This window comes from Palaemon carinicauda, chromosome 17 (assembly GCF_036898095.1).
Source record: "Palaemon carinicauda isolate YSFRI2023 chromosome 17, ASM3689809v2, whole genome shotgun sequence".
NCBI classification, from domain to species: Eukaryota; Metazoa; Arthropoda; class Malacostraca; order Decapoda; family Palaemonidae; genus Palaemon; species Palaemon carinicauda.
The window spans coordinates 73,465,308-73,490,307 of NC_090741.1; the positions used below are offsets into that span (position 1 = coordinate 73,465,308).

The 25,000-nt window shown below is 33.6% G+C and overlaps 1 long non-coding RNA gene across 1 annotated transcript in view; it reads left to right on the plus strand.

Moving 5' to 3' along the window:
* LOC137656130 (uncharacterized) overlaps positions 1-25,000 on the plus strand; it is a 124,308-nt gene that overhangs the window by 45,015 nt on the left and 54,293 nt on the right. Inside the window, exon 2 of the long non-coding RNA XR_011046951.1 lies at positions 7,312-7,391. This is a non-coding gene — a long non-coding RNA (uncharacterized lncRNA). The remainder of the gene's footprint in view (positions 1-7,311; positions 7,392-25,000) is intronic.

Below are 25,000 nucleotides of genomic sequence, written 5' to 3' on the forward strand. Positions count from 1 at the left end.
AGAACAGTGGTGCTTGTCATAGCTAAAGTGTCTTTTTTACCCCTAACAAGAGGAAAGTATCAATGGACAATTACAGTGCAGTAGTTAACCCCTCGAGTGAAGAATTGTTTAGTAATCTCAAGTCTTTCCAGTAATATGAGGACAGATGAGTTTGTGGAAAGAAAATGCCTGACTATTCGTGGTATGTAATACTAGGAATTTTAATATTTAATTTATTATGAATTGCTACTTAATAATCGAATCCAGAACTCTAGGGTGATAAGCATGGGGTCCACTAACCCCGCCGTGAGACTGGATTTTGTCTTCGGTTAGAAATGGATTATTGTTGCATACATAAATGTTCATTATTTATTTATTTATTTATTCATTTATTTATTCCATTCATTTGTAAAACTAGCAGCTCTATATGAATTTTATTTTGTCATTATTGATATCATTGTTGTTGGTCATGCTAATAATAATACTGATAGCCTAATAATAAAATTCCCGTAAAGGTTTTTCTGTTATTTAAACCATTAGAAAAAATTATTAAAAGCCTTTTGCCCCTTATTACTGCCACTCGGGCAGCTGCTCACCGGGCCGTGGTCACATCGGGTCAGATTGGAGAAAAGGAGCGACCCAAAATAGAAGCCCAGCTACCTTTGCAGATCCCCGCATTATTAATACGGTGGTGGAGAATGTATTGTTTGAGTTGCCGTTACTCTGATTGTAAACTATGAGATTCTCACCTTCATGTGTCCCATCCATAAGGTTCCTTTTCCTTAAGGACAAGTCTTTATCCTTTGAAGTTGCCATCTATTTACCTGTATAGGGTACATTTCTTTCATTTATTCTGAGTATTTTTCGTTTTGAGCTGCCCTTTATTAAATTATTCATATGGTTATGTTCTTATATATCCCTGGATATTTCAAGTTATAAGGGTATTTCCCCCTTTTAATCGCAATCATAAATAAAGTTCACATTCTCTGATATCAAACATTTATATTGGGCCATACACAATTTTTGTTTGAAATCCCAATTATGTATCTTCTTTAATTTTCAGCTATACTGTGGAAAGTTATTTTTTCCTCAATTTATATAGCCATTTTTTTTTGCCCATGAATATTCATATCATAAAACTAAATGGTCTTTTTACCTCGCTGTGATAATTTACAATGTTCAATATTCGTTTTATTCTTTACAGTATACAGCATCTGAGTTGTTGAATATAATGTTTCTTACTCTTAGCTATCATATTTTTACTTTATATCCATTCATTAGAAATAAAAATTTTCTTTAATAAATACATCCTTTTGGGAAAGGGCTAGTTTACCTTTTTTTTTTTTTTTTGTTTATTTTTTTTTCAGTTTTTCATTACTCTTCTCTTGTGCAAATGTATCAGGTAGGACCCACCTCGTCGGAATTAGAAGAAAGGCGGAAAACGAAACATCGTATGTAAACAAACTCGGATGCCAATTTTACAGTGGATTAATTTACGACAGTTGCCGGATTTTCAGTTCTTTAGAAGGTTAATTTAATAAATGCTCAAATTAATCGGTATCTTTATCGTCTGCTCTTAAAGATTACGAAAGCTTCACCTAGTTCTATTTAACATTTGTAAGTCATCGAATATTCATCAGAATATTACAAATTGACCGGGCGTATATGAAGGGATCACCTGTCGGCAACGTCGGTCCACGCACGAACAACTGAGCATCAAAAGAAGGATTAGAGAGAGATTAAAGTCCGGGCCGCTTTAGCTTTGAACCGCCTGGCTCGCATTGACCGGACTGGACTCCCTTTGCTAACAGCTGAGGAGGGTCTCAGGGTATCACGGAGAGAGAGAGAGAGAGAGAGAGAGAGAGAGAGAGAGAGAGAGAGAGAGAGAGAGAGAGAGAGAGAGAGCGGTGGGTGGGTGGGTGGGAAGGATGTATTTAGATCATATTTTCGACGCAAATAGATCTCGTAATATTGACGCTTATTTATATACTTATGTTGACTTTCATATCTGTCAATACTTATTTACCGCCTTTTGCTTTGGGAATAGAAAATAACTGAATAAGATTATTTTATGGATGAAATAGTTTTCAATGAATGATATATCCCTTTTAGAATGTTAAAAGTTTTTGTTAGATTAGGCAACTTTTTTCACAATGGGTTCTTGATCGTTGGGTATTTTAACTCCGTTGGAGTGTGTGAGAGATATGGATTTTGGAAATTGAACAATTTTTAAATATCTAGAAGAAAGGGTAACATTCGATGGTATTGTGAATCAATTAATGTTATATGCGTATGAAGTATTTTATTACACACACAACCGTTGAAATTTATCCAAGAAGAAATACTTGAAGCGTATATAACGCCCTTTTAAAGGTTTAAAGGCCGCTCATGAATGGCAGAGGCAAGGGATAGTGACTTTGCCCTATCAAGCAGGACAATGCCCTAAAGACTGATTATATTACATATTATCAGCGCCCAAGCTCCCTCTTCACCCAAGCTAGGACCAAGGTGGGCCAGGCAATGATTGCTGATGACTCAGCAGATAGAGATATAGGCTCCCACAAACCCCTCTCCCTCAGCTCACAAGGTTGGTGAGGTTGCAGCGACCTAAGGAACTAATGATTTTGAGCGGGACTCGAACCCAAGTTTGGCAATCGCCAGGCTAGGACGCTACCACCCGGCCATGAATATCACTGAATTTTCTAAGTAAATTCAGGAGATTGGTACGAGCTATATTAGCTGTAATAATACCACAATGCCGTTCTTTTTCGGTCTTCTTATGACCAGTAGTTATTTTTTTCTAGTTTGATTCTGTAGGTAGGCGAACGTCGACTAATTTTTATGTAGTAACATAGTTATCCGTTCGATCTATCCCGTATTGATTGAATTAAGCTTTTTGGCATCATTACATCGAAGATCATTGGCGCCGATTTCATTTGTTATAAATAAACTATAAAAGGAAATTTCATCTAGAACCTAAAAATCAAACGGATCAGTATAAAAGATAAATAATTTTCAGAAGACCTGCTTCACTGAAGTTGAACATTGTAGGTCAGATCATATGCCATATCTAAATGTCATTAAATAGAATATCTGGTCACGAGTGGATTTCAGACACTAAATTTGCTGTTACCAGGACCTACCATAATACTTCCATTAGGTCATGGTCATTGCTCTCGTAGGACTAGTTATAGAGGTGATCTTAAAGGTTACGGAGCTTTTTAATGAGCTAAGGGATTTAATTGCGTTAGGATGTTAAAGATCATTTGGATTACATCATGATTTATAGATTTAATGTAAAACCTTAGAAAGTTTCATTATATGAATCATGTGATAATTAATACCGCTATTACTATTTCATTTGCTTCTACTTTTTTCATCTTAACAATGTATTGTGTACGCTGTTGTATCTGCCTTTTGTTCTTGAATTCTTTTATGTGGGCATTAACCAAGGCAAAGAATACTTTTGTTTTTGTTATTGTTGATATTTTATTATTATTAATTATTATTATTTGATACCCTATGCATCGCAGTGTATTAGCGGACGGGAGACCCGCATCTAGACTTTTATCGAAGAACCGACTAAACCTGTATGTAAACCGAACCTCGGTTTTAAGGGGTTAGTCAAGATGGGAATGTAAAATAATATTCTAATGCCGACGGACGTTGGTAAAAGGATCCTATCGGAATATCTTCTTTTTTTACCTTCCTGTGTTTTTTTTTTTCTTTCTTTTTAATTTTTAGAGAAGGCATAAGTGCTTGAAATATGAGCGCGGAGGGATATCCAGTTCACCAACACGCCCCCAGTATGAATAAATTTATTTAGGCATATCTTACAAACATCGGGATGAGCCGGGAGCTACTTACCCTCGGGCGGTGCCCGGTGCACCTTCAATACCCGGTGTATGCCCGGAGCGCCCAAATTCGTGGGAATCCTAGGAATAGGAGATGGGTTTGATACTGTGTTAGTATGAAGTTAATTCGTTCAATGAACATTTAGACATACGTATTCCCTTACTCCTTTTGTACTTTTCATACTCCGTTGTGAAGCTTACCGCTGGCGTTAGCCTCCTATGGTTTGTAGCAAGCTTGATCTAATCATAGGACAGTAAAGAGAGATGGGGTGATAATTGCATCCTGGTATTACATTTCCATGTTCATAACAATGTCATAATCTTGTCATGCTTATGTTCAATCCACAATTTCATAAAAACAGAAGAGTCCGTTAAAAGGAAGTGGCAGAACGAATGAAACTAACGAACATCTAAATTAAACGGTTTCAACAGTATTTTTAATGATTAATGCTATCATTATATATATATATATATATATATATATATATATATTATATATATATATATAAAAGGTATATGTATATATAATATAATATAAATGATTCACTATTAGTGAATGGTGTATATTCATAAGAGGCTGTTTTCATGATTATTTAAATTCTAAAAAGTAAATTGTGTGAATTTGCATTTTAGGAAAATTTTTTTTTATCTATTCTATAAATTAAATTAGATAAAAATTAGGAGTAGTTTGATTATGATTTATGGAAAATTTTTAAATTTATATTTTTATAAAATAGATGCAAATTTTACAATAATTTTGTACGGTAAAAGTTTGACATTAGATAGTTACCTCAAAGTTAGTGGGGAAAAAAAATACTTTTAAGGCATTGGTGGTGGGTTATGGATGATACAGAAATACACACAGAATTTATTACTTAACACAGATAAATAAGGAATTAACTTTTTTCCTTTATTTATTAGAGGCGTTATTGGGTGTTTTACTTGAGGTTAGCATTAGGATTGTTGTTTATATTGCCGATAAATGTTACTTAGCCTAGCTCCAAAAATTTATGTTAATCTTCTCTTTTATTTTGTAAGCTTCCTTAAGGAAATTCCTTAATCTTTTCACGCAAATATTTCGTAAATATAAATGTCTTTACATGTTTAGTGACTTTATGGTTTGTGTGCAAGTATATATATACTGTGTGTATATATATATATATATATGTATGTATATATATTATATATACAGTATAAATATATATATATGCACACAAATGAATTCAGTACGATCTATTGTGAAATGCCGAAGTCCATTCCGATTCGATTTATAGAATCCACTAAAACACGGCCAAAGTGAGTTCGGTGATGTATGTGTCTCAGAATTGAGCCTATGAATCCTTTTAAAACAATGTTCGATCCCAGTTATCCTTCACAAGTCCACCCAGCTGTAAATGAGTAATAGCAATGGCTCAGGTAGAGAGAGAGAGAGAGAGAGAGAGAGAGAGAGAGAGAGAGAGAGAGAGAGAGAGAGAGAGAGAGAGAGATAGTTTTGAGGGTGTGGGTTTGAATATTTTTCTATAATCAGAAGATTATAGAATATGATATCCAGAATATGAAGAATTCTGAAACCACTATCTCATTGAAAGTCAACACATTTTTTGTTATTAACGGATATTTCATAGTTAGCATTAGTTTATATTGTATTACAAGGTCTCCAGAAACAAGCTTAATAATAAAAAATTCCCGTGGTAATGAGCTAGCAAAAAACCATGTACTAAGCAAGGTAAAAAAAGTCATGAATGCGTTGGAAATGAATGAAATAAGAAATACATCCTTGGAATTGCTAATGTAACTTGAGTGAATTACGATAAAACATCCACGCGATTGGTAATATTGCAACCGGAGTCTGCCCGGCTCTTTGATTGGCCGCTCGTTGAAGCAACAGGTGGGGTCCGTGCTGATACCCTGGCACCTGACCCCAAGGTGGTTTATAAAACCCAGTTTTTTACCAATTAGTGTGCCCTAATCAGAGACCTCCTGACAGCTTGATATTGTTTCAATTATCCAGCGCAAATGGGGGTGTCCCTTGTGAAAGACGATTGAGAGCAGAGAGGGTGGTTATCAGATGCTTCGTATCCTGAAGCTTTACTCTAGAGTTCCCCCAAGGAGGGATATTGCAAGTCTGTTTACGAGCGTTTACATCCCTTAGTAAGAGTGTGTGTTTTTTATTGCGCCGTTAAGAGAAAAATAAAAAAAAAAATTCTTGATTCTGATAGGAACACACACTGACACGCACATGACCATATATATATATATATATATATATATATATATATATATATATATATATATATATATATATATATATATCTATACACATATATATACATATATATACACACATATATATATATATATATATATATATATATATATACATATTGTATATATATATGTATATGTATAATACAAGATAGTCGTGTGCGTGTCGTTGTATGTATATATATGTATATGTATATATATATGTATATATATATATATATATATATATATATATATATATATTTATATATTTGTGTGGGTGGGTGTGGGTGTGTATATATATATAATATATATATATACACATGTATATATATGTATGTATGTATATGTACATAAATATAGGCTATATATAAATATATACACACACACATATATATATATATATATATATATATATATATATATATATATAATTTATTTGCACATAAAAAGCAATTTTCCGTAAGAGTGTCGCCATAAATAAAATAACACATGGTGATCATTATCACAATCATCCTTCCAATTGCTGAATAAACGATAAACCTATAAATCAAAATTTTCATAACTGAAGGTTCGTCAGCAGTGTGTCTACCCGCACAGTGTACCATCCATCCACTAGCTTGCAACATGCTCTTAAGCATTAAACGCCTCTTTCCAGTGCGTATTTCGTACTTTCAAGGTCTTCCACTCCTACATGCTACCCTTTCTTTCCTCTGAATTATAAACTTTCACAAACCTATTGTTTTCTTTTAGTGCCATATTACTGAACCATCCTTTGACAAAAGTCTATTTTACCATTTCCGCCTAAGCCAAACTTAAAACCTTATCAATTCTTCTTACATTCCCTTGCCCTTCTTGCACATAAATACATAGAACAAGATGTGCTACAATCATGTTATAGCAAATCATGCATTTATTTGCAGTATAAATTCAAATGGTTTGTACATGTATATTCCTCTGTTCTGTACAGGTTTCATTGTATCACGAGTATGCATCGGTATCTAATCATGATTAGATTGTCCCTATAATATACAAGATACTTTATTGTCCCCTTGATAAAGTGTTTTGCCATTGTATGCTTATAATTCGAAATTAACTCCTGAACTTCATTTTCTTGCAGAATTTTCTTATATTTTCGTCATCCAGTTGCCCTTCGCGTTGCTCCATACCGTGTACAGACTGAAATAATTATGGTAATTTTCGTCTAATTGTAGTGTCTTGTTTTCTCTTGCAGTACCACTCAACCTTGTATGTGTCCCGGCTGTTCGAGTGTGTACATCTGTAGCTGAAGAAGATGATTTAAGGATATTCCAGGTATGAATTACTATAACTGTTTTACTAGGTTATTTCGTTTTCATTTACCTAGCTCTGTCTTATGACTTGAGGAAAATGACTTATGTGTCTTTGTGTATATTTTTGTATGTGTTGGAATTCGCTTTAGATATACATATGTTTTTAGCAAGCAGTTTTATCGAAAGCATACCCATCTTCAATTGTAACGGCTTCAGATAAGCATCGCTTCATTATGGCATTAGCCGAGTTTCGTAGAATTGCCTTCGTTCAAGAACGCACATAGTAGATGCGATCAGAAATTTAATAACTATTCAAAGAGGAAGAGCTCGAGAAGACCTTATCAGGATCTTCCATCTTCCGATGGAGTTTGAGATATAGGAACAACCAAATTGCCCTGATGTCATTTGCTCTTGTTTTCAGTCGCTAATGGAATATTTGGGAGTCGTGTTGCAAGATCAGATAATGGCTTTTGCAAGCGTAGTTGAACAGTTTAATCGCTTTGTTTTTATCTTTTATCAGTTAATATACTGTTAGTTGTTTGGTCACTATTGCATTTTCCTTTAAAGGTATCTCGCAGCAGGGTATGTACTTTGAATGCATTATGTACCTAGAATCTGTGAATCCGGGTAAGGTGATGGTAATAGGCTTAAAACGCGTACATAAAATGTTTAAATTTGAATATCTTCAAACTGTTACATTCCCTTAGGTCTTCGCCAGGGTAGGAATTAGAGCCCAAGTTAGGTAATATTAGGTTTGAAAGTTACCTATGCTGTATTCCTATATTAAACCTATTTTCATACGACAGCCCCCCCCCCCCCCGTCAAAAGCTCTAATTTCCTGCTGTAGTCACCCATTTATTTCAAAAAGCAAACACAAATGCAGAGGAAATCATGTTTTTAAATCGGAAATACATTGCTGATCGAAACTAAAAATTAGTTTATCTATCTCCAGAATAGCGACCTTCTTACCTACTTTGCCTATCAATCTACAGTATTCATCTTTCTATATACCAACCTATCTATAGTTTTTTTTAGTTTATCAGGACTACATCTTTGACTCCTGGCTTATATATATATATATATATATATATATATATATATATATATATATATATATGTGTGTGTATATATATATATATATATATATATATGTGTATATATATATATATATATATGTATATATATATATATATATATATATATATATATATATATATATGCGCGCATATACAGTACCATATGCTTATACATATATACATATTAGCTTAGCAGCATGGTAAACGTTAATAACACTCCCCATACTTGACACCTGGATATGAACGTAATAATTTGCATAAAAGACTCTGGCATTATCAATTCACAATTCTGATAGCGTAACACTACATACTTCACTTTTAATTACTGATAATTTCACTTCCTTCTTAAAAAGTCCCTAATTATTAATTAGTCACTGTGTAGGTACACAGGTGTCCAATCTGTTAAAGCTAATTCGAGTCACAGGACTTGTGTGTAGATGTCATATATGAGAAAACTGAGACAGAAATTATCCCCCAAAAAAGTTATCAATTTGTTGCACGGAATTTATAACTATGTCCCATACACGAACGTCGTCTCTTACAGCGTCTCTTTACTTGAACAGGTGGGCATCGGTGTGTGCCCTGAGGAATTGATTTAACCTCATTTTCCTATTAGTCAAGTGTAATCATGAAGACTTGACGGTCCTGTAAATGCTGGCGTTTTTTTCCTTTTTTTCGCAAGCCCTTCGTAATTACTTTGTCCTGCGGATACATCTGTTGGTTGTGCAGTAATCGAATGTTCGTGAAAATGGCGTGTGATGCTGCGTATGTACACGACAGCCGGTATTTCTGTCTCTCCGGATGCGATTTTGAATGGGTTGTCGTTTTCACGAGAATTTCTTTATATTCAGAAGGCGTGGTTTCTCATGTATTTATTTTATTTTAATATGATATTATTTATTCTTTATTGTTTTAATTCCTGATGCTTTCATTCTTCAAACCGTTGTATTTTGTGGAGTTAGTTTTACCGGTGTTAGCTTGTTTCCCCTTAGATGATAAGGAAGATGATAGTGTTGAAAGTGATAATGATGATATGGATGATAATTGCAATCACAATCTTATGTGGGTACTGGTGAAAGAAATTGAATTCATCATTACATTTTTATTTTGTTAATTTTGATATATGAATATTTTTATAACTATTTTCAAAATTCGTGTTCCATGAACCTACACAAGAGGGATTCTGGACCACCATCTATACCTCATATAGAAATTATATTGCTCCTTAAGGCAGTTCTCCAAACCAGTCAAGATAAGAAAGTTTATTACCTTGGGAAGCATTTTTCGTACTCGATTAATAAGTCCAACGTAGTTGACGCCAGGAAGTACAGTTATGAACATTAAATAGTTTAATACAAGATCGTCATCGTGCTGGTTTCGTTTTCTATGATTTGGCTAGTAATTCCACATTTTTTTTCTGGAGATATGACTGACTGGTAAAGGTGGGAAGGAAAATGTAGAAATTGTTTTTTTATTATTTTTTTTATTTAACTTTCAGATGAAAGGAAGGCATATATGAAGTAATAGCACTTGGAAAACGTACATAATGGAATATAATGAACTGGAAAGAAATATTTTTGACGGTGGTGAAGAAACTGCCGAAAAGAAAATTGAAATGGTGATCAAACTTATAATAACTAGGAGTTCTAGTGTGAGAAAGATATAGTAAAAAGGTGAAAAACGGGAAATCTCTAGAGTTTCGTTTCACTTAAACTCATGAATGACAAAACGGCACATTGTTACTTATATGTACTGCATGTTCAATTTTTAATGGTAGTTTAGTGAAAAGAATTATTTTTCTATTTACTCTCGCTATGAAAAGGGTATTGGCATGCAGTTGGCTGATAAAGAAGTAATTTACGATGATTAAAAGAAAAAAAATATTGTAATTGTAGTGCTAACGCTCTTATTCAATTTACCTGATCGCCAATTTCAAGACATAAACCCGGGGGCTCTTACTTTGTGATTGTGCTTTTATGTTATTAGTCTTCGATGACATTTGATGGCTGTAACACAAAGTTAATCTATTCCCTTTTATAAAACAAATATTGGCAAGGTTTTTTGGTTATAGGCTAAATGTAAACCCATTATTTCACCTAAGAGCCATCATAGTTTAAATGCAAATAATAATTCCTTATCTTCATATTCATGTTTTTAGAATAAAGGATTTATTTTAAGAAATTCAAATCGTACAATTCATTGGAGAGACGCAAAGAATTACTCTATTTTAATAGTAAGCTGGAAAGAAATGTCAGAATCCAGCTTTCATAAAAAGTTTGATAGTACAGTGATCAGTTTCGACATAAATTAAATTATTCTCCCTTATATCCAAGCACATCTGCAAGTTTTTTCTTTTAATAGGTGTAAATGGCCTGACTCTAGTGGCATCAAACGATATGTCTATTCACTATTAATAAGAAATCTTACGAGAAACTATTTTTGTGACTGTCTTGCTTGACCAGAGTAGGGCCCACCCAGGACCCACTTATAAACTCCCATCTCTTTGGAGGTCTCTGTGTTTCAGAATTCTATTGGCGTGTGCGAATGTAAGTTCTTTTCATCCCTTTATATATAAAGTTTCCTCATCTCTAACAGTTATATAGAAAATATTTTTAAATAGCCGTGGAACCAGTAAGGATGTAATCTTTATCCCCTTGTGCTCCTTTGCTATTCTCACTTGCACACCACAAACACACGTACATATAGGTATAGGCTAGTGTATGTGTGTTTGGCCATAGGAACAATCAGAGTGAAGCAGACCCTGGCTCAAATGTGCTAGATTCGTGGATCGTTTTTGCCTACTACTCACTGGTCCCCACTCCCTAGTTGTAATTAGTATCAGGTCAGTAGAAGGCATTGTTTGAGCCAAAGTAAAGGCCGAAGATTTGCAACCTTAGCTTGAGCTATTTATTGGAAATCCATCATAGCGTGTACGGCCGCATCCCTTCATAAGAAAAAAGTAAATAAAAGGATTATATAAAACAAACATAACAAACGCAGCCGTTTCTAGTCCATGCAAGGCAAAGGCTGCAGGCATGTCTTTATTCATGCCTGGGGTTTGGCCAGTTTTCATTATGACACTGGCCAGTGCGGATTGGCGATGGTTGGAGACATTTGTCTGATCACTTGGCAAACCAACCTAGTATGATTCCCTGACTAGTACAGCATTCCTGATCATTGCAATGCAAAAGCTTTTCACCACGTTTAAAGTCTCCACACACACACATATATGTATATATATATATATGTATATTTATATATATGTATATATATATTCATATATATACATATATATGTATATTCATATATATATATATATATATATATATGTTTATATATAATATATATATATATGTATAATATATATATTTATATATAATATATTTATATATATCATATATGTATATACATATATATATATATATATATATATATATATATATATATATATATATATATCAAACTGTTTATAGTTTAATTTTGCCTATTTCTACTGGTCCCCCTCAAGACATCTTGCCTGACCGTTGGACCCTACCGTAAAATAATCTTTTAATGTATTGCCAGTGCTATTATCGTTAAATCGCTTCCATATATCAGCGATCCAAGCTGATGAATGATACAGTCACTCTTACAGTTGTTCACTCGCCTGTATGTGAAGGAATAGCAAGAATTATATCCACGGTGAATGAGAATAACGACCATGATGAATAAAGGCGACTGGGAGTTGAATCTGATCGGCCTGCTATATTTATTAGTCCGTCCAAAGACCTGTGGTGTTACGGGATGCCCTTTCGTGAAGCAGACTGAAGTTCATTATCATTATAATGATTTTAGGTTTTATTCGTCGAAAGGGAGTACCTTATGGTCATTATAGTAACTGCTTTGTCATCATTATGGTGATTAATTCATTGTCGTTATCCTGCGTGTAATTATTTCAGGTTTTGTCCTTTTAGTGTTTTTATTTAAAAAGAATTACAATTATAAATATATTATTGATATTTTTATTCAAAAAGGATTACAATTCTAAGTATATTATCTTTATAATAAGGTCATGATCATTGCCGTGACGTGTCCATAATCGTCTGCCAATCATATTTAAAAAAAGTGATTAATGGTCTTTTACGAAGACATTGTCTCTTATGAAAGAAAATCTTGAATGGATGAATTTAGGTTATAATTTAAATGAATTTGGTTTAGAGTATATATAGATGATTCATAATCTTTAGGATTCATTTTTTTTTAGATTGTTATTGTAAGGAATGTGACACAAGTAATCCTTATGATGACGTTGAGTTACACATTTATATGTATATAATATAATCCCTTCATAAATCTTAATCATCTTTATGATGAATAAGCAAATATGAAACTCACGGTTCGTAAATCGAAACTATCGCAGTGATCTAGAAGCTTTCCATTTTTTTTTATACATGTATATCCAAAAGAAGAGATAAGAATGCCGTAATGCGATATCGGGGTATCCAGTTGGCCCAGATGAGGCAGTAACATATTGCTAAGGCCCTACCTGGTCTACCTGGCCGTGTGTCTACTTGTCCGGATTCATCCTCTCCGGACCTATGCTGTGGGATGTTATGGTTGGTTTGTGGTTTGTATTTATTTCCTTGTCACCAAAACGAGCTTGAATTGGAAGGTTTGGAAAGGGGGCTACCGTATCACCATGTGAAAAGCCAAGAGTGATTAAAAATGGCAGGACACATTTGCTTTGTTGGACATGCTGGAAGGGGTCACACTGAGGCAGTATTTATTTATATGGAGTTTTATTTCTTGCTCTTCATAAAAACAGAAACCCGAGTTATATCATTTAGAGCTTAGTGGGACGTTGTTTTTTTTTTTTTCATAACAATAATTTAATTTTACTGCATAATGAGCCGTAGAACTTTTTTCTTTGCTACTCTCAATAGCTTGAATATTTGCTTGGATAAAAGACACCTTAAGGGATTATTGTATTTTATATATATATATATATATATATATATATATATATATATATATATATATATATATATATATGTGTGTGTGTGTGTGTGTATTTGTTTGTGTGTGTATGTGTATATATATAATTATATATATTATATATATATGAATATATACATATACATATATATATATATATATATATATATATATATATATATATACCCATATATATATTATAGATATAATTTTCCTTATCAGAGAGATAACTTGTATATAGTAGTCCACCTAAGGAAAATTAAAAGAATGAGTTTTTGTAGAAATCCTGTTTCGTCCGTCACTGGACCTCTCAGAAGAGTTCCAGTGGCGGACGAAACTGTAGAGCATTTCTACATAAAACCATATTCTTTTCATTTTCCTTATGTGGACTAATATATATATATATATATATATATTATGTATATATATATGTATATATATAGATATATATATATATATATATATATATATATATATATATATATATTATGTATATATATATGTATATATGTATGTATATTATGTATTTGTGTTTATTTTACCTATAAATACATATAGAGAGATATTAACTTAACGGGTGACTTTCTGGTGATGACTTTTCTTAGCATAATAGTGACTTTTATATTGTTCTGGACCCTTCTTGTTCTTTTTGAGTCCTACCACAAGGTAAGCGTTATCTCGTTTTCCTTATTAGTATATGTGTGTGTTTGTGTGGTAAGCGTTATTTCGTTTTCCTTACTAGTATATATATATATATATATATATATATATATATATATATATATATAGATATAATAGAGAGAGAGAGAGAGAGAGAGAGAGAGAGAGAGAGAGAGAGAGAGAGAGAGAGAGAGAGAGAGAGAGAGAGAGACCTATTATGAAGATCTGTATTTTTCCATATTTTCGTGTTTTGAATATTGATATCCTATTTGGTTTTTGGTACCTGGCTCGTCGTAAATTTGAGACTAAAATTTGGTGTCCGTTAGATTCCTTATCCCCGGTATGGATATTAAGATGTGGCATCTTCGTTTAATTAGCCCCCGTACGTGCTGTAGAAGGTAGATCTTAGTTTTATCCTTCCTTTGCATTCAGATCTTCTCTTACAATACCATCCGCCACTGATTATGTTCTTGGGTAAGGCTCATTACTAAGTATTCCGGGAGTGACCAAATTTTGGATTGAGCTTTTCAAGGACATGATTCGAATCGGTGGAACTTCAAAGGTTCGCACTAGTCAAATTAATTTGTTTATTGAGCAGCCGGATAGAAGTTTTGTTTCATTGCTTTTGTTACTTTTCCTTTTTGCTGTGTTTCAGTGCGTTTGATTAAGTGTTTATCTTTTGTGATTATTTGGTAACTTCTCTGTTTCCTTTTTATTGTTTCTTATTGTGTTTGATTTATCTGTTGTTTATCTTTTATGATTTTCTTCCGTTTCCTTTTGCGTGCAGGGATGTTTTCCTTATATTGGTTCATTAACTTATACCATTCTGCTCTTCCAACTATGGATTTAACTTGGCTTATAATGATAATAAAGTGATAAGGATGTTAATGAAAAGGATAACTTAATTTCTATAATCATAAGTCATTTCCCATCTTAGAATGGGATTAAAAAAGGACAGTAACCTATCATTTAACTGTTGAATGAAGGAAGAATCACAGTACAAACACTACCTAAAAAATATGTTTCCATACCAAAACAGGGTTAATCGGATCCACGTTGATCCCCAACACAAACTTTTATATTTACTTGTAAATAGCACGATTATACGCACGATTCGAACTGCATTTCTCAAGACATCTCGAGCAACGCTGTGGCATTATTCATGAAACAGGTGTTAATGTACATCTACCTTCTCTGTATGTGGAGGAAAACATCTTGAGGGAAGTTTGGAAGGTGTTTATTCATATACGTATTTTTTTCTTTTAGTTTTCTATCTTATTAATTGTCTATTAAGCATACACTAGCCGACATCAATGACCACTGATGTTATGCCAATTAAGTAACAATTATTAATTTATTGTATTTTACCGAGAAACATCTAACCAAACATATAGACCAGAGAGTATTAGTTTCTTTCCTTTCACATTATTAGCTAGATGTATTAAGATAGCTTAGCAAAGTCTGGTATTGTTCATTTACATCTGAAGTCGCTCAAGAATATCCCGGGTTTTAGACTGCTATAGCTACTCTGGTGAGGTCAGCCTGCTATTTTTCCTATCCTTGATATTGATGTGAATATTTATTTTATTTTATTTACTTGATTTCCCTATGCTTTACTCACACGTCAACTACCTAAGAAACAACAACAATGGTTCACTGAGGAGTAAGCATGGGAATTGAATTAGGTTTAAAGGGAAATATTGCGTTCTAAAGGTTTCGACATGGAAAGGTGTTCAGTGTGTCAGATTTTGTTACTACTACTACTACTACTACTACTACTACTACTACTACTACTACAACTACAAGCTAAGCTATAACCCTACTTGGAAAAGTAATATGCTTCAAGCCCAAGGGCTCCAGTAGGGAAAGAAGTAGCCTAGTGAGGAAACAAGGAAATAAATGAACTACCAGAGAAGTAATGAACAATAGAAAAAGATATTTTAAGAACAGTAAGAACATTAAATTAGATATTTCAAATGTAAACTGTAAAAACTTTAAAATTTCCAAAAAAAAAAACCCAAGAAGAGACATAAGATAGAACAACGTGCACGTGTACCCTCAAGCAAGAGAACTCTAATCCAAGTTCGTGGAAGGCCATGGTACAGAGTCTATGGCGCTGCCCTCGACTAGAGAACAATGGTTTGATTTTGGAATGATTTATTTATCTATTTTGGCATGACCTTCTCCTAGAAGAGCTGCAATGCTTACCGTAGCTAAAGTCTCTCTTATACTCTTACAAAGAGGAAAGTAGCCACTGAAAAATTACAGTATAGTGCAGTAGTTAACCCCTTGAATGAAGAAGAATTGGTTGGTACTACTACTAGTAGTAGTAGTAGTAGTAGTAGTAGTAGTAGTAGTAGTGGGAAGAGGAGGAGGAAAAGGACAGCGAAGAGCTCATGATAATTCAACTATGGGAAACCCTCTTGTAGTAGACCTCTCGGCTAAACAGGTGAGAGATTAGCAATAGTGGTTAGTCGGAAGGGACAGGTCGGTCACTGGTCTCCCTAATTAGCTGGTTGCAAAGGCGTGTCAGGTGGGATGGCCTTGGTTACTCCCTCCCCCTTCCTTAATTTGCTACCTATATAAGAGAGTGATAGCTTAGTACAAGGTGTTTCTTATTTTATTCAATTTTGATTGCTATTTTACCTGTTTGTTACCCGAGTTTTTATGTTCGTATTCAAATTTGTAGGTTGAATTGTTTTTAAAATCTGAAATGATAGGTCTTTTGGTATTGTATAACTTTCTTAAAAATATAAACATCTTTCTCCGTTGCTTTAGGCCCATTCGTTAAATTGGAATCCCTGTTTCTGAATGATAATTAATTATTGTTTGTAATTTCACTAGTTTATTTTTCCATTACCGTGACATGACCTACGAATCTTCTTGCGAATTATCATTCTAGTGAATTGTATAACAATGTGTTATAGAGTAGTCCTCTTTATCCTCCGGTCTATTGGAACCGTCTTTAAAGTCATATATGATATAATTACATACTTGATTGTCCTGTGTTTGGCTAATCTTGTCAGTTCCTTGGATTGTAATTTGTATCATGTTTGAACTGTTATCAGTTGACCATCCCTCAGGGTCTTATTTTTATTTTCTGTTTAGATTATTTTTTGAGCTGTTGTTTATTTCTCCCATGTAACTAATATGCAAAAAAGAGCTCTCTCTGCTTCAATATTGATCAGTTTTGGTATCTCTCGAGACAAAATTAATTTTATTTCCATTATATTTGTAAGCTTCTTTTGTGCTACGCCCGTTTACTTATAAAGTTAGCTGTTTATCATTAGTATTATTGTTGTTATTGTTGTTCTCTCGTGGTCTTATTTCATATTTTTTGTTTAGATTATTTTTTTCACTTTATTTCTCCCTTGTGACCTGTACGCAAGGAAGACCTCGTTCTGGTTCAACATTGAGCATTTTTGGTAGCTCTCGAGACAAAATTAATTTTATTTCAATTATATTTGGAAGCTTCTTTCGTGCTACGTCCGTTTATTTGTAAAGTTAGCTTTTGATTGTTATTATTATTATTATTATGTTGTTGTTGTTGTTGTTGTTGTTGTTGTTGTTGTTGTTGTTGTTGTTGTTATTATTATTATTATTATTATTATGGTGATGATGATGATGATGGAACAGGCAAAAACTACCAATAGATGGTATACCTATGATTGAAAAGAGAAGGAATATAAAGTAAACAATAACATAACGGTGAAGGTGAATACATACACACCTTACAGAACTTCATCCATATTTCACACTTTAAGATGAAACCCTTTTGCGCCTGGCTGTCAATAAAACGCCTGGAGCTAATGGAGGAATTACCCAATTAAGCGCCAGAAGACAAAGCGACATTAGAAAACAATAGACGATCGAATATCACGCAGGGTAAAGGGATCCAAACCTCTTAAAACCCTCTATGAAATTGTTACAGCATTTATAGATACTGCTTTTTTTCACAGTTTTTTTTTCTTTTTCTTTTGTAGCCTTCACACACACCAGAGCTTTTAATTTATACCATTCGTCCTAGCCATTGTGTATCTTTTTATAAGATATGATAAGCTCCAGAGACAAAGGGTTTTCGAGAGGGAGGGAGACAATGGACAACCCGACATAAAGTGGATAAGGTTAAAAGGCCTCCAATGTTTTATTTTTATTATTTTATTTTTTAAATGTTAAAGCATTGTATTGCCTATTCTGTGTCTTCTCTCGTTTAAAGGGTGTAGGACTTGGAAGAGATAATTTTGTTTTTTCAGAGTTACTTCATTTTGAAATTTAATATATTTCGCCGTAAGGAAAAAACATGTCTCAGCCACTCTAAATAACAAGATTAACTATACGCATGTGTATATATATATATATATATATATATATATATATATATATATATATATATATTTATATATATATGTATAATATATAATATATATATCTATATATATATTTATATATATATATATATATATATATATATATATATGTATAATATATAATATATATATATATATATATATATATATATATATATATTTATATATATATATATATATATATATATATATATATATATATATATATACCCTACTGTATATATAAATAGCGCCAGATTTGGCCCTAGATAAGGGAATACAACCTTCACTGCTGAAGCTTGAATGAAAAACCTGTTAAAACTTCCACATAAGTGGCTTTATATACTTATCAAGGAAAATCGGCAGTGCATCCAACTTTTTTCCCCCTTAAATGGCGTAGCTCCAGGTTTTGCCCTGTTTGTTATCAGCAAGCATTTATGGGGATGAGGTTGCTAGTCCTGTGCCCTTCCCCAGGGATGTTCAAAAGGTTTTTGGGTCAACAGCTTTTGTCTTTTCTCAGTGGTTGCCTAAACAAATAATGCTTACGTTTGCTGATCGGATGATCTAGCGGAAGTGACCATTTTATATGAATACAATATAGGTACACACAATTATGAATAATGCATGGTAATAATGAGAGTAAAATACTCTTTATATACTTGGAGTAACTTTCAATGAAAATTGAGTAAAGAAATTCAGTGATCAATTAAATAAAGAAATGTATGATTGATGTCACCCTTAGGAATGGAATATAACAAGAAGGCTGCTCAAGATCATTACACTGCCCAAGGTAGGCATATTGGTTTTGGGACGTAGACCACTGATGGTATAACAAGTCTTCTATTCAGTGATAGAGTTGTAATATGGTGAACAAGTAGCAATTACTATTAAATGAACAGTAACCTCCAAAGCAAATTGCAATTTGACTCGTATAAGTTTTAGTGAATGGTTTCTAAGCAACTATTTTTTTTTCCATGTACAATATAAGTAGTGAATGTTGATTAGGATATTAATACTACAGCTAGAGAGTTATTGGGTCCTTTGGCTGACCAGATAGTACTACACTGTATTCCTCTCTGGTTACTGGCTCATTTTTCCTTGGTCTTCCCCTGTCTTAAGTTACGGTCTCTTGCTCATTGAGGGTACATTCAAGTACACTATACTAACTGTAGTCTTATTTTCTTTCCTCACTGGGCCATTTCCCTGTTTGACCCCTTGGGGTTATAGCATCTTGCTTTTCCAACTAGGATTGTAGCGTAGCTATTGATAATAATAATAAATAATAAATAATAGTAATAATAATGATAATAATAATGATAATAATAATAATAATCTGGTAAATGTCAATATTAATGCTGACCACTGAATACATTTTTTATCAATATATGCTTTGGATATGGAAATGCTATCACCTTCCGTTCAATTTTATATATGTATGTGCTTGGAACGATTCAGATGTTGGAGTATGGAAGTGTCCGTGACTGTTATATTGTTTCCTTTTGTCATATCATGCCTAGGACAACGCTTATGATATCGCCATCATCATTAAAATGTACGTAGAAAAGAATTGCATTTTTTACATTCAATATCTACTACACTAGGAAAGCCATATAATTTATTTAACGATTAATGGATTTATATTAATCACAGGGTCTGGTTTGTTTACGGGCACTTTATTTCGGACAAGAATTAGTTTTTATAAATAATAGTCATGTGAAAACTCGAAAAGAATTAATGTCATCGAGTAATGGCAGATTATTGAATATGGAGCAAGAGGCCATGCCAATACAATGGAAGCTATATTTTAACAAAAGCGTCAACAGAAGACCTCTGAATAGAAATTGTAGTGTTTATACAATTAGACAGAGAACCGTTTGTCAAACTTTTAATATTAAACTTCATATCAAGAAAGTCATAAAAGAACCCTCATAATTGAAGATAACTACTTAAGAAGCATTGAAAGCGCGTTGTCCCGCTACCGAGTCCAAAGTTTATAAAAGCCACAGCCTCAGTGCATGAGTTGGCCCAAAAGCCTCCAGCCACGGGGAACCTGGGTAATAATTGTCTACTTTACATGTAAATGACGCCACATCTGGGCCAATTATGGACAGTTTGGGAGACCACTTTGGCATGTGCCTTTTTGTGACAATTGGCTACGGCTTAGACTTGCTTAATTATGAGGTAGTAGGAGGTTTATTACTGAACTCTTCAATGATTTTTGTTGGAGTTTTTTAAGTGATCATTTTGAAAGAATCTGCATTAACTTACTATGGAAATGACAATCAAGTAAATCTAAGAAAAATAACAGAAAATACCAACTCCTTCCATCACATGAATCGGACGCATTAGGACAGTGTGTGTTCGTCTCTTCGAGGATTTGAAATCTCACAAGTAAATCTTAGCTAAAATCTACAACGAGTGACTGCAACGGTTCTCTTGTCCTGTGCTCATTACTCCTTATATTCCTTCTTCCATGAGGTAAAATAGGTTTAATTATAACCTTCTTTTCTTCGCATTTTCCCCCTCTTTTATTTTTTACTTTTGAAGTTATTACTCCTGTTCTCATGTCTCCATTTCTAATGGATCATTTTCTTTTGGTTAAAAATTTTAAATAGCTTTAACTTTCCTGTTTAAATGTATTTTATTCCCATTTTTTCCCTTTTCTCTTGGATTGAAATCAAGTTTGAACAGTTGTTTACGTCCCTTCCTGCAACATCTACTCTTCTTTCCCTTCATTTTACTCCTGGTAAGAGATAGGGACACAAATTCAAATACTCAAGAGGGTGCTCAATAAATCGGCGAATAACGTTTAAATTTAGCTTTCATGTCTATTATATAGCTCGCTCCTCGCTCCATCTGACACCTTTCCCTAATACTTCCCTGGCTGATGACATTTTGGTATTGGACGCACACACACACACACACACACACACACACACACACACACACCTCACTGTGGGGACGCTCAATTTGTTTACAGGTACAGGTAGGTGTGACTTCCTCCATGATTACTATATTGCGGCAATTACTTGGTGGGGATTTTGGTTCCCTCTCTCACCTGTGTGTCGCGTAATGTTCTGGTCAGGTATGAGAGAGAGAGAGAGAGAGAGAGAGAGAGAGAGAGAGAGAGAGAGAGAGAGAGAGAGAGAGAGAGAGAGAGAGATGTGTAGTTGTGACGTTGAAGGATGTAAGGTATTTTATCAGGAATTTTTTATCTCCATTCCAGTCACCATGTATTATCAATTGAATACACCCACTTATATTCATGGCATACACCATGGATGGTAGTTTTATATATATATATATATATTATATATATATATATATAATATATATATAAAATATGTATATATTATTATTATTATTATTATTATTACTAGCTAACTTACAACCCTATTTGGAAAAGCAGGATGCGATAAGTCCAAGGGCTCCAACATGGGTCCAGCGAAGAATGGAAATAAAGAAAACAAACTAAACTACAAGAAGTAATTAACAATTAGAATAAAATATTTTAAGAACAGTAAAATTATTGAAATAAATATTTCATATATAAACTATTCAAACTTCAAAAAACATGTGGAAGAGAAATAACCCAAAACAGTGGAAGATCATGGTAAAGACGCTATGTCACTGCCCAAGACTAGAAAAGAACTGTTCAGTAATCTCAATGTTGTCAGGTGTAGGAGAACAGAGGAGAATATGTAAAGAATAGGGTAGACTATTCGGTGTATGTATAAGCGAGAGGAATATGAGCCGTAACCCGAGAGCAGGATCCAATGTAGTGCTGTTTGGTCAGTCAAAAGTCCCAATGACTCTTAAGCGGTAGTATCTCAACGGGTGGCTGGTGCCCTGGCCAACCTATATACAGTATAACCTTTCTGAGGGAGATACCTTAACGTGGTGAAAGGGTTTGTGAATCGCCATGATCAGCAAAGCTGTATATGCCAGTCAGGGTCACCCATACTAATTTGGTTTGTTTTGAGCGACCAGACAGAAGTCTCCCACCATCAACAATCTGCATTTGGCCAGCATGTGATGGAATATGGCTAAACCCCAGACAGGAATAAGGATATGTCTGAGGCCTTTGTCCGGCAGTGGGCCAGAAACGGGTGCATTTGGTGTTGTCGTTTTATATATGTATATATGTATATATATATATATATGCATATATATATATATATATATATGCATATATATGTATATATACATATATATATATATGTGTGTGTGTATATATATATATATATATATATATATATATATAGAGAGAGAGAGAGAGAGAGAGAGAGAGAGAGAGAGAGAGAGAGAGAGAGTGAGTGTGTGTCATGAAACTGCAACACCTATAACCCATCTTTTTGAGATTTGCAGTGATTAGCATGGTATTATTTCTACTGTAATATTTGTATGAATATACCTCTATTTTATGTATGTACGTATCACATTTTTTAAAGAAGTATTGCGTAAAGATATTTCCATTATTGATAATGAGCATAATCATACATCATGTATTATGTAAACTATGTGAGATTTATTGATTTGATGTTTTCTGGCATCCTGACATCGAAGGTCCTTGACACCGATCTCGTTTATTGAAAGTAAACAATAAAAGTATATTCAATTTAAAACCATAAAAGGGAAGATGAGAGAGAGAGACAGAGAGAGAGAGAGAGAGAGAGAGAGAGAGAGAGAGAGAGAGAGAGAGAGAGAGAGAGAGAGAGAGAGAGAGAGAGATTCACATAGGTGTGCACTTGATTATCATTCCTTTGTGACAGCACTAAGAGTCTTTCCCACCTCAGTTGAGGGAGGCTGTTTGGAAGGGTTCCTGCTCCCTCGTCCTGGTGTCATTAACGTAGGTCATTTTATAGGCGTTCCCTAATCCCAGTCCCTTAACTACCTCGCACACATTTCAACCTCCCTTGACTTCCTCCTTTCACCTTCCATCCTGTTGTTATAATAGGGGGACCTCTTTGTTGGTAGGGAGATAAGGCTTAGTTGGGTTTGTGAACCTTTCTTGTTTTATAGTGCCCTCCGTACGATTTATTCACTGGCAGGACTTCCTATTTGTCTGGTCATTATCATCAACGATTTTACACGCTTTCGTTCGTAGTCTTCTTTTTTTCTTTGGAATTATTCAGGATAACTTTATTTTCTTGATATTCTATGCGTTTGTATTTGATTTTTCATACTTTGTGATTTATGTTTTCTGTACAAGTTTTTCTTATATGGGTGTTTATGGGGAAGCTTTATCATGAATTAATGATATTTGTCTCAAGGAATACTTTATAATGATGATAATGATAATTTAAACCATCCTGTACGCAGTACTAAAATATGTAACTCAGGTTTCATAAGTGGCTCTTCATAATTTTATATATAACATGTCTATTTTAACTTTATTACCATTGTTTACGGTATTTTATATTTATTCATTACTTCTCATATGTAGTAGATATATTTCCTTAATTCATTTTGTCACATGGCAGTTTTCTCTGGTGAAGCCCTTGGGATTATAGCATCCTGCTTTTACATCTGTGGATGTCTTTTTATGTATTCCATATTGAAGGTTAAACTGTGTTGTATACTTGAATTTTTGTCATTGAACAGACCTGTATTTTGATATTGTATTATGTTATAGCATGTCTATTGTGACCAAGTTGATTGTAATAGATTGTTTCTTAAGGTTTGTTAGCAAAAAGTTATTTTTTATAATTTTATATGAAAAAATCATGATTTACTTTCAAAGAATGGTGTAAGATTTCTCTCCACATAATGAAAATATATTTTCGTGAAAAGAATTGATTTCATTAGGATGACCAACCAAGCATTCCTCACGGAGATAAACTGTGATAATTGCTTCATTCTACTGGTGATGCAGTAATAAACAAACATCCACTCTTATTGTATTGTAAAACATGAAATTTCTTTCAGTTCTCCGAATGTAAGGTTTATGTAGCTTAATGAAATACATAAGGCTCAAATTAATTATTAGTGGTAATGGTGTTATTTCTGTTAAGTAATGAGGAAAGTAACCCTCGTATTAAACCAAGAATTTAGACATTATTTGGTTGAGGGGGCCCCTGGTGGGAACAATGTTAAACTTGTCTCTGGTGGGAAAGATGCTGAAGTTGTCTCTGGCTAAGATGCAGCCATCTCAGATGAAACGGGAGATAAAGAGACAGAACAGAGAAAAACAAGCATCCTTGCCAGGAAGGCTGTTATTTTTCGTTTGTCGAGAGTGGCAATGATGCAGATGGCACTGGCTGATAAACAAGAATTCTGTCAAGCCTACTATTTCAGTAAAGTTTTTTTTTTCCTTGCTTTTTGTAACTACGCGAAGAATCTCTTATGAGTCATGTACTGATGTCTTGCCTTGCTGATGAGCTGCCTTCTGTGTAAGCGTTTACGTGGTTGTGAAATTCCTCCAACATTGATATATTTTGGATTTTGTAGTCAAAGGATGAGCCCGGTAGTGACTATTGTGTAGTTTACCTTAATGAGCAATTATATTATGGGGATCCAATGATTAGTTTATACTTACAGAATGATATATATATATATATATATATATATATATA